This window comes from Pteropus vampyrus, unplaced genomic scaffold (genome assembly GCF_000151845.1).
Source record: "Pteropus vampyrus isolate Shadow unplaced genomic scaffold, Pvam_2.0 Scaffold89, whole genome shotgun sequence".
NCBI classification, from domain to species: Eukaryota; Metazoa; Chordata; class Mammalia; order Chiroptera; family Pteropodidae; genus Pteropus; species Pteropus vampyrus.
Window position 1 is genome coordinate 3,720,911 of NW_011888870.1, and position 11,150 is coordinate 3,732,060.

At 34.5% G+C, this 11,150-nt stretch overlaps 1 pseudogene; it reads right to left on the bottom strand.

Moving 5' to 3' along the window:
• Nucleotides 1-3,113: 3,113 nt before the first annotated feature.
• On the bottom strand, nt 3,114-3,232 carry LOC111742235 (annotated as a pseudogene).
• Nucleotides 3,233-11,150: the final 7,918 nt, after the last annotated feature.

Genomic DNA, 11,150 nt, shown 5'->3' on the forward strand with positions numbered 1-11,150 from the left:
ATGCCTTTGCTCCTTTGTCCAAGATCAGTTGACTGTATCTATGTGGGTCTACTTCTGAAATCTCTATTCTCTTCTATTATATGCATTCAAATCTATTAATTTTCCCCTGAGCACTGGTTTCACTGCATCATGCAAATGATGTGGTATTTTCATTTTCATTTAGTTTAAAATGTGTTTTTAAATATCTCTTGAGATTTCTTCTTTGACTCATGTGTTACTTGGAAATATGCTGTTTAATTTCCTAATAATTTGAAATTTTCCAGTTATCTTTCTCTTATTGGGTTCTAGTTTAATTCCATTGTGGTCTGAGAGCGGACATTGTATGATTTCCATTCTTTTAAATTTATTAAGGTTTGTTTTGTGGCCTAGACCGTGGCCTATTTTGGCAAATATCCCTGTGACCTTGAAAAGAACATGCAACTTACTGTTGTTGAATAAGGTAGTCTATAAGTTTCCATTATATCCAGTTGATTGATGGTGTTATTGAGTTCCACTATGCCCTTATTAATTTTCTGCATGCTGAATCTGTCCACTTCTGACACAGGAGGGTTAAACTGTAATAGTGGATTTATCTATTTCTCCTTGCTGTTCTATCAGTTTTTGCCTCATATAGTTTGACACTTTTTTTGTTATGTGCACACACATTAAAGTTTGTTTTATCTTTTTTAGAATATTGACCCCCTGATCATTATGCAGTGCTCCTCTGATAAATTTCCTTGCTCTAAAATCTATTCTGTCTGAAATCAATATTCCTGTTTTTTTTTTTTTTTGATTAGTGTTAGTGTGGTATTCTTTCTCCATCCTCTTATTTTTAATCTGTATGTGTCTTTATATTTAAAGTGAGCTTCTTATAAACAACACATAGTTGAGTCTTGTTTTTGATTCATTTTAATGATTTCTGTCTTTTAATTGGTGTACTTATACTATTGATGTTTAAGATTATTATTGATAGATTAATATTAACCATATTTATTGCTATTTTCTATTTATTGCCCTTATTTTGTTGTGTATATTTTTCTTCTGCACTTTTTCTGTGTATCGTAGTTTTAAATGATCATTTTATAATTCCATTTTCTATCCTTTCTTAACATGTCAATTATATTTTTACTTTTACTTTTTATTCAGTGGTTGCCCTAGCATTTTCAATAAACACTTATAAGTAATATAAATTTACTTTCAAGTACACTGTACTACTTCACGGTTAGTGCAAGTACCTTGTAACAGAGTATTCCCAATTTCTCCCTCCCATCCCTTATTACAGTTCTGCCACCCATTTATTTATCTATAAGCTATAATTACTGACAACACTGTTAACATTACCATTTCCAATAACTCTTATCTGTTAGATTAATTAAAAATTAAAAAATAAAGTTTAAATTTCACCTTCACTTATTTATTCTCTGATGCTCTTATAATTTTTACCCATGCAAAAATTGGGGTGACTGCGGCAATTTCTTAAAATAAGACAGCATTGAAGCTGGTCACATCAATTGACTCTTCCTTTCATGAATGATTTCTCTGTAGCAATGCAATGCCATTTGATTGTATTTCACCCACTGGAGAACTTTCAAAATTGAAGTCCATTTCAAGACATCATTTTTGCTCATTTGTAAGAAGCAACTCTGCATCTATTTAAGTTTTATTATGAGATTACAATTCAATCACATCTTCGAGTTCCACTTGTAACTCTAGTTTTTATGCTATTTCTACCACATCTTTAGTTACTTCCTCCACTTATGTCTTGAACCCCTCAAAGTCATCCATGAAGGTTGGAATTGATGTCCTCCAAGCTCCTGTTAATGTTGATATTTTGGCCTCTTTCCATGAATCACAATTGTTCTTAATGGCATCTAGAATGATGAATCTTTTCCAGCAGGTTTTCAATTTATTTTGCACAGATCCATCAGAGGAATCTCTAATTATGACAGCTATAGTTTTATAAAATGTATTTATTGAAAGTCAAAATTATTCCTTGATCTATGGGCTACAAAAAGGATGTTGTGGTAGCAGGCATGAAAACAACATTATTCTCATTGTCCATCTCCATTAGAGCTCTTGGGTGACTAGATGCATTGTCAATGAGCAGTAATATTAATTTTTTTTTTTTTTTTTCTGAGAAGTAGTTCTCAACAGTGCCGGGCTTAAAATAGTCAGTAAAACCCTTTGTAAACAGATGTGCTGTCATCCAGACTTTGTTTCTCCATGTTTAGGATACAAACAGAGTAGATTTAGTGTAATTCTTAAGGGCCCTAGGATTTTTGAAATGGTAAATGAGCATTCACTTCAACTTAAAGTAACCAGCTGCATCAGCCCCTAATAAGAGAGTCATCTTATTCTTTAAGCTTTGAAAGCAGGCATTGACTTCTTCTCTCTAGCTATGAAAGTCCTAGATGGCATCTTCTTCCAATATAAGACTGTTTCATCTACATTGCAAATGTGTTGTTTAGTGTAGCTACCTTCATTAATTATCTTAGCTAGATCTTCCGGATAACTTGCTAAACTTCTACATCAGCACTTGCTGCTTCCCCTTGCATTTTTATGTTATAAAGATGGCTTCTTTTCTTAAATTTCTTGAACCAACCTCTGCTAGCTTCAAATTTTTCTTCCACAGCTTCCTCACCTCTCCCAGCCTTCATGGAATTGAAGAGAGTTAGGGCCTTGCTTTATATTTGGCTTTGGCTTAAGGGAATGTGTTTGGTTTGATCTTCTAGCCAAACCACTAAAACATTTTTACAGCAGCAATAAAGCTGTTTTTCTTTCTTATCGTTTGTGTATCTACTGGAGTAGCACTTTCAATTTCCTTCAAGAACTTTTCCTTTGCTTTTACAACTTCGTTAACTGTCACAAGGGGCGTAGCTTTTGGCCTATGTTGGCTTTAGATTTTGTTACAAAACATATTCATTTTTTGCTTTTGATTTAAAGTGAAAGACATGCAGCTCTTTCTTTCATTTGACCACTTAGAGATCATCGTACAGTTATTAATTGCCTAATTTTAATCTTGTTGTCTCAGAGAAAAGGAAAGCCTGAACAGAGGGAGAGAGTTTGGGGTATGGCTGGTTGGTCAAGCAGTCGGAACAAATACAGCATTTGTCAATTAATTTTTGTTTTTTAAACGCCTACTGCACCTGGTATTCCTAGGTGGTCTCCCATCCAAGTACTAACCAGGCCCGACCCTGTTTAGCTTCTGAGATCAGATGGGATTGGGCACATTCAGGGTGGCATGGCCATAGATACATTTGTCAATTAAATTCATAGTCTTATATAGGTGCGGTTTGTGGAGCCACCAAAACAATTACAATAATAACATCAAAGATCATTGGTCACAGATCACCATAACAAATATAATAATAATGAAAATCTTTGAAATATTTCAAGAATTACCAAAATATGACAAAGAGACATGAAGCGAGACAATGATGTTTGAAAAATGGCACTGATAAGACACACAGCACAGGGGTGCCGCAAACCTTAAATTTGTACAAAAATGCAGTATTTCTACCTGCAAAACACAATAAAGCTCAGTGTAATAAAACAAGATATGCCTGTATTCCCTGACCATCCTCCTCCTCAGGAAAGTGAGGCTAAATGATAAAACTCCAGCAGGTTAGTATCTGCTAATGTAGTTTTTTCTCAAGATAGGCCTTGTTAGAAGCACAGAGTGCTCTGGCGAATTACAAAATGGTTTCCGTTCCCTCCCCTTGTGAGAGCATGAGGAGATCTTTGTCTAATAGTCACTGTGAGGACCTGGTAAAGCTTCTAGAAGTAAAGCTCACAGTAGCATGTGGGCCCCCCTATGACTGGTTTCTCTGGATGTTTTAACTCTCAGAGTTGTCCACAATGAGCCTCCAGCACTTGTCAGTGACAGTTCAGGTTTTCCTGCCTCAGTACTGGTTCCCACAAAGATTTCCCCCTGTGGACTTCTGCTGCGGTTAAGTCATGATTCTCTGTATCCATGTGTCTGCCTCCTGGATTATGGTGGCAGCGGTTTGCCCTGGGACCTCATTTCTCTGATAGATCTGAGTCGCTGGTTCTTTTGTCTGTTCAGCTTTTTACTTGTTATTAGAATGGAGTGGCAACTTCCAAGCGTATCACATGTCACACTGTAAACCTTGTACTCCTTCTTAATATCACATATGTTTTGTTTTAAGAGGGCAGAGAAATGGGCAGCCAAAGGAACACAAGTTAAGAAGTGATAAATTCCAGTAAATATGAGGAATAGCAGGCTATAGGCTTTATTATGCTAAAACCCAGTGAAAATTGACTAGGTTTTGTCTTTTGATTATTTTCAATTACTGTTCAGGTGAGGTAAGTTATTTAACTAAAGACTTACTCTAATATACTTTGCATGGCTGTTTTAAGAAAATGATGGGTTTAGACTAGAATATTAGTGTCAAGAGGTCAAGAATTTTGTATGTTTGTACCTGGGTCTACTCAAGGGTTAAATGATAAAAGGAAGGTTAAAGGACTATAAATTATAAACTGGAAAGCATTAATAAATATAAGACAGATATTTTCAAATGCTTCCATCAAGCTACTGTAGGGAAAAATGCAACTTCTGGAAGTATCGAGACTACAGCCCCAAACTTTGTTCCTCTCTGGAATATAAAATGTTTTTAATTTCAAATGTCATTTCAAACATAAGTTTAAATATCGCATAATCAATCTAACTTGGTTCTACTATAATATAAAATTTTACTATTCCTGAGTAGAATGGATGTACCAAAAGGTGTGTTGTAATTGTTTTTGTGGCCTTAAGGAATCTCTAGCCATCTGGCAAGTACCATAGGGGTCTGTGTTTTCTCATTTAAAAAGCACAGAGTAAGGTATCGTTGTAACAAATTCATATCACAGAACTATGGGATTAGATTACGAACCATAGTATTCACTAAAAAAACATGAATATTTATCACACTGCCAAGGAAACATGTCACATGGCTATTTTATCTAATAACATCATATGTAATCAAAAGAATTGACAAAAATTGACAAAAGCCTTCCATAAAGTGTCTAAGCTGAACAGTATTTCTGAACTTTTTTTGTTTCAGCTCTTAGATTCCTTTGAGAATGTGATGAAAGCTCTGAACCCTTTCCTAAGAAAAAAAATGAACATAAACAGATGCACTCTGATGTTTCATTCAGTTTTCATGAGTCCTCTGCTGGCCTAGACTCCTACTATGTAGATTATAAAATGGATTAATTGTAATGATAGTACACATTACACATTCTAAAATAAAAGTGTGATATGTGGTCTCTACCTCCTTTCTTCTCTTCCTTTTTGTTTTAAGAGAGAATATATGTGTTGGTATCTGAATAGAGTGGGTTGTTTTTCTTATTGCAAGCATGTGGTAGAAACTGCTAGTGGTACAAAAGGTTATACAGTAAAATTTTCCTATCTCTCAGAGGTTACTACTATTGTCAGTTTCTTTTGTACCTGCCAAGAGATGTACAATGCATACAAAAACATGTTTCATTTGTAACACACACACACACACACACACACACACACACACACATACAATACATACATACATACATATGTACATATGTGCTAAAAATACAAAACTTGCACATTTTGCAGACTGTTCTATACCTTCCTTTTTTATCCCAATAACAATATATCACAGATTTATTCAATTATTTTTTAATATTGCAGAGTATTTCATTTATGCCCCTTTGTTTATTTACCCATTTCCTATTGATATACTTTTAGGTGGTTTGTGATCCTTTGCTACTAAAACCAAAGAAGCAATAAACATCCTTGTCCATATGTTTTTATGCACATGGGAGTTACTCTATTTTAAACATAATGAAAGAACCAGGGCTGCCATGGAATGACTGGCAGTTGTTCACAGACTCACCACGTTCAGCGCAGCATGTTTAGTCATAAGAATGCTGTGGGGAAATTAATTCATTATATTCACGGCACCTCAGGGTAGCAATCATCCTTTCTATTCTTGTTTCTGTGTCTCTTATTGTAGTTTGATTCTGTAAGGGAACAGAAATGAGCCTGAACCTTAATTATATTTCACCATCTAGTTTGCCTGAATTATAGAAGAGCAGAAAAGCTTTCGAGGCTCTGTTCCACCCTGGCTGCACATTCTGACATCCTGCCCGTAGGGGCCATCCAGTGTTCTCCCTCACACTATTGTTTGTGAGAGCTGGTGGTCCCTCACACTGAGTCTCTGTGCCATGGTGGGAGCGGAAAATTGCCTCTCTGGATTCTGGTACATGGATTTTCTTATTGTGAAAAGAAAATAGAGAAATTAAAAGAACAAAAAGGCATAACTGCCAGATTTAAGGTGCCATAGTAATACATCAGGGCCAACAAATTGCTGAGAGATGTTTCCTGTTCGTGAAGGGAGCAGGCATTCAAGATACTTTCAAACTTAAACCATAAGTTATTGCAATATCAGTGCCTCTGTTTCTCATGTAGGTTCTCCAGGCAATTTTGCATATGGTAGATAAAAGGGACTTTTTGTTTGAATTCAAATCAATTATTTTCCTCTGGATATGCTGATTCTCTGTTCTTAGTCTGATCCGATGTCCAGCTTCCTTATCGAGAACATTGGCCCTGGTTTACTTCTCATGCTTGAGCCACTGGTTGATATGCCCCTATTGGTGCTTCCAGACTGCAAACTGTTCAGAGAACTTCTGATTCGCAGCATTCCTAGATGTGTCTCCAAGTCAATTTAGCCTCTCTTCTTTGGATAAGTTTTATTCTTGTTCCGGACTCTCACATTATGTGTATTCACAACTAATTGGAGTTATCAGGACAGAAGTCAGAACTAGAAAACAACAGGCAGAACGCAGATAGATCAAAAAGGTTTCAGAGGTCACAATAGAACAGGTAAGAGAGACTCAGAATAGTCATGACAAGAAGGAATCTCAGGATTTAATTATGTGATTTACAACAAAATCAAAATCAAAATTTACCCCAAAATCAAACTCAGGCAAAATGAAAGAGCTAAGAGCCAGGCAAATTGGCACCGACCAAGAGAGCTGTAGATGTTAAAAGAGAAGATAAAAGGAACAAGAATAGATAAGGAACCAGTGGCAATAGGAGACCTTATAATTTATTCAGTAAATATCTGTGATGCGCCTACTATGTGGAAACTCTACTAGGCATTGAAAATAAAATAAATAGCGAGAGAGAAATAAAACACAAAAATCTCTGTCCTCATCGAGCTTATCTAAAAACAAGAAGTCTCTTTATATAATTAAAAGAAAGGAAAGATCAAATATCCTTGCATGGATGACCTGAGTTTTGTATAAAGAAATAATTTATAATATTCTCTTCAAGTGTCTTTGGTAGAAAATAATTCTATAGGCTTTTTTTTTCAGTTTTATATTCCAATATATTTAATAATTCTATCAAAAGTTTGGAATTCGCACCTTTTATATGCTAGTGTACCATGTGAATTTACAAGGGAGCTATATACATTTTGAGTGTTTCCCAAACCTACATATTCAGTGAACCTGTTTTGTTTTGTTTTGTTTTTTTAAATCGACTATCTTTAAGAACTATTATTTCATAAAACAGTTTGACAAATGTTGGTCTAGGGAATTAGGTGAGTAGGACAAAAAAGATAACTCTTGTCACCTTATGCTTGTAATAATTCTGTTGGCTCCCCCTGATCTTCCACTACTAGTAATTCTTGTAATGACATCAACTTTAAATGGAAACAACTTCAGCTGCTGAACTTCCTTCCCGTTATCTGGCATGAGAGCTATTGGGACACATGAAGAAAGTCTGAATTCTCCTCTGCAGCCTATGGAGAAGTCAGTGTTAGATGGTAGTGGTAAAAATGTCAGATGCCTCCCTTCTAGCTGCGGTGGCTGATGACTTTATACACAAAGTATTACCATCTGTACTTAAAATCAGCTGTCACCCCAAATGTAAAAATGTGTGAAGTGGCTATCCCAGATTGCCATACTGTTTTGACAGGTGTAGTGAAAAGTTTTTCTCTAAATCTGCATTTTATGACACCCTTTCTAATCTAATGCATGCCAATTCCATCCTGTTGCTTCCAAGTAAAAGCACTTTTATCTGCATCTAGAATCTAGAGCACTTGGTCTGTCTATTCATCAACAAAAGAGGAGAGAAGTCCTCTAATAAAATACCCAGAGCACTGAAAGATAATGGCATGGATTATATCTAATATAAAAAGGAAAAAGGGAGTGTTTCTATTTCTAGTTTGATTGAGCCATAAATATTTTTGGAAATAAAGAATAAGCAAGAATGCCTTTCTTTAGAGCACAGGATGACACATAGCTACATTAAATTGGTACATTTCTCAGTCTAGTAATTTTTGGTAGAATATGGTTAACCTCATTGTTTAATAGATTGAAAATAAAATAAGGTGTTGATTAGCTTTGGTATCTGTGGAATTCATCTGGGTATTTTGAACAATCTGCATCTAGTCTGGCACTAATTAATATATAATTCACAGGGAATGGGAGATCAGTGTCTAAATGTCCTAATTGCCACAAACATTTTCTACTAAGATGACAAGAAGCAGAAACAGGCAAATCACTTGTCTGTGTTGATAAGCCTCATGGTGAAATAAAGGGTAAAGATCAAAATGTGTATGAAGGGAGTTAATGGGAACAGATAGCACTGTACTTCAACATCCTTTCTTCTCGGAGATGGTTGGGAAAAGGCAAAGGCAGGCTGCATGGTCATAAGCAGCTGAAGATAACTGGCATACTTTTGGAATGCAGCATAGCTGGGTAAAGTCTGCCCTCTGCCTCAGGTGGACCTAAGTTCAAGTCTCAGTTCTGACACCATTTACTAGAATAGTTCTGTGACCTTAGGCACGTCTCAGAATCATCATATATATCTTTTTGCAGGATAAAATAAGATAATATATAAAGTCAGACATACTGATTTAGAAATTATCTAATACTAAGTTTGATGAAATTGTTTTGTTTCTTCATCTCTCACATCACAATTATATTTAAAACAGGTACCCATTCTATATGTCTAATTTTCTTCTTAATGGTCAGATTCTCACTTTCATGCGATCCAGATATGACTTTGATTTTATGTGCTGTGCATTATGGCATATATCTGTGTGTACATATATTTTTAATTGTGTGTTAATATATAGTATATAATAAATATGTAATACACATAATTACACACACATAATTGGCTAATATTATCTACATAGCAACATGAATCTCTTTGCTTTACATATGCAATAGCACTCTATTGAGTATAGCTTCATAGAAATAATAAAGCAGCAAGTATCATGTTTAATGATTGAAAGAGTAAAAAAAAAAACAGGGATGTCTTAGAAAAACTTACAAACCGCCAATTTTTGATCTCATTTCTCTATTCTTTTATCACAGTGACTCCTTTCTACTGTCAGCCTGATGCATACAATGAGCACTGTTATATTACTTATTTGTCTTCTTTTTCCACTCCCTTCCCCTACAGACATATGCACAAGCATGAATTAGCCCAGAGAGCACAGGACGGATTAAAGTGCCATACTCCCCAAGGTTTCAAAATGCAATCATTAGTGCATAAATGTCTATAGCTTTTAAAAATAATTTCAAACCTTTTATTTCTTGTTATGTCTTTCCTGAAAACCTTTTTTCTTACAAATATAATGATCGTTATTTCCTTCAACATATGAGGACGCAGAAGCCTACATAAAGTAACTTCCTTTGTCTACCAAGCCGCAAATAGCAGAGTGGAAATTAAGCCTTCTGATTCACAGGTGTTCTTTTCATCAATCCATCTTTTCTTGTAAAATAGAAAGTTTAATTCAAAATTCTAATGGAATTTTAACTAGAAGAGTTTGGAGTACGAAAACATGCTAAAATTCCTATATCAGTGCTTCTTGGTAGCTATCGACTTTAAACACGTATGACTGAGTTGGTTGACAGAGCAATTAAAATATAATTTGACTTTTTCCCTGTTTGAAAAATTCCACATTTGAGACTAATTTACTGAGCGCAACCAAGCAATCCTCTTTTTCAATCCCAGAAGGTAGACTAAGGTGAAGGCCATTTTTCTTTTTTTATAATCTATACCGCAATTCTGATAATTGGCAGGATGGCTTAAAAAAGAGCACTCAATTTTGATTTAATAGGATATTGCAGACTTTTATTCATTCATTATATAAATTTTAGAGATAAATGAAAAATATAATTATTATCTAATTGAAATTCTCATTTCACAGAGAGAACTTTTTCCAGAAAGTGAATTAAGCTTTCTAGAAAAGCCAACAGTTACCAGTGGTTTTTTTTTTATTAGAATGTAGATAGTTTGTTTCTTCTGACCCTTGGGTCAATATTCTTTTTCTTTTTTAACTCTATCTCACTGTCAGCTTTATCCAACAGCTTTTTTTTTTTTTTAAACCTACGTAACACTATATAGCTCCTCACAACTTACAACTTTTAATTTCATATTCTGGTGAGGTGCTAAATTCCATAAAGTGTACTATAATTCTGACTACCTGAAATTATTTTTAAAGTTGTTGATGAGTAAATTAGCCTTTAATGTTAGTTATATGCTCTTTTTATAATTTTATCTTTTTTCAGCTTCGTTGAGGTATACTTAAAATATAAAATTGGCACATATTTAATATATACATTTTGGTGAGTTTATACATATGCCTAGACTTGTGATATCATCACCACAATCAAGGTAATAAACAAATATATCACATATAAAATACTGCTTGTGTCTTTTTGCTATCATATGTGTATGTGTATAAAAGGAACCCCTATTATGAGACCTACTGTTTTAAGGTTTTAAGTGTCCAACTAGCATCTCTTTTAGAAAGATCTACTGGAAACTATAGAGCTTATAGTTAACAACACTCTATTGTATACCTAAAAGCGACTAATAGGGTAAGATCATGTGTTAAGTGTGCTTATCACTGAAAATAAATACATAGAAACAAACAAACCTACATACATACATACATACGTACATGCTTACATACTTAGGGCAGGAGGAAACTTTTAGAGATAATGATAATGTTTATGACAGTTTGTGGTGACAGTTTCATGCTGTATATTTATTTCCAAATTTGTCAAATTGTACACATTAAAAATGTACAGCTTTTTGTGTATCTTAACTCAATAAAGCAGATTTTTAAAAAAGAGAACCAGAAGAAAAACCTATGAGATTT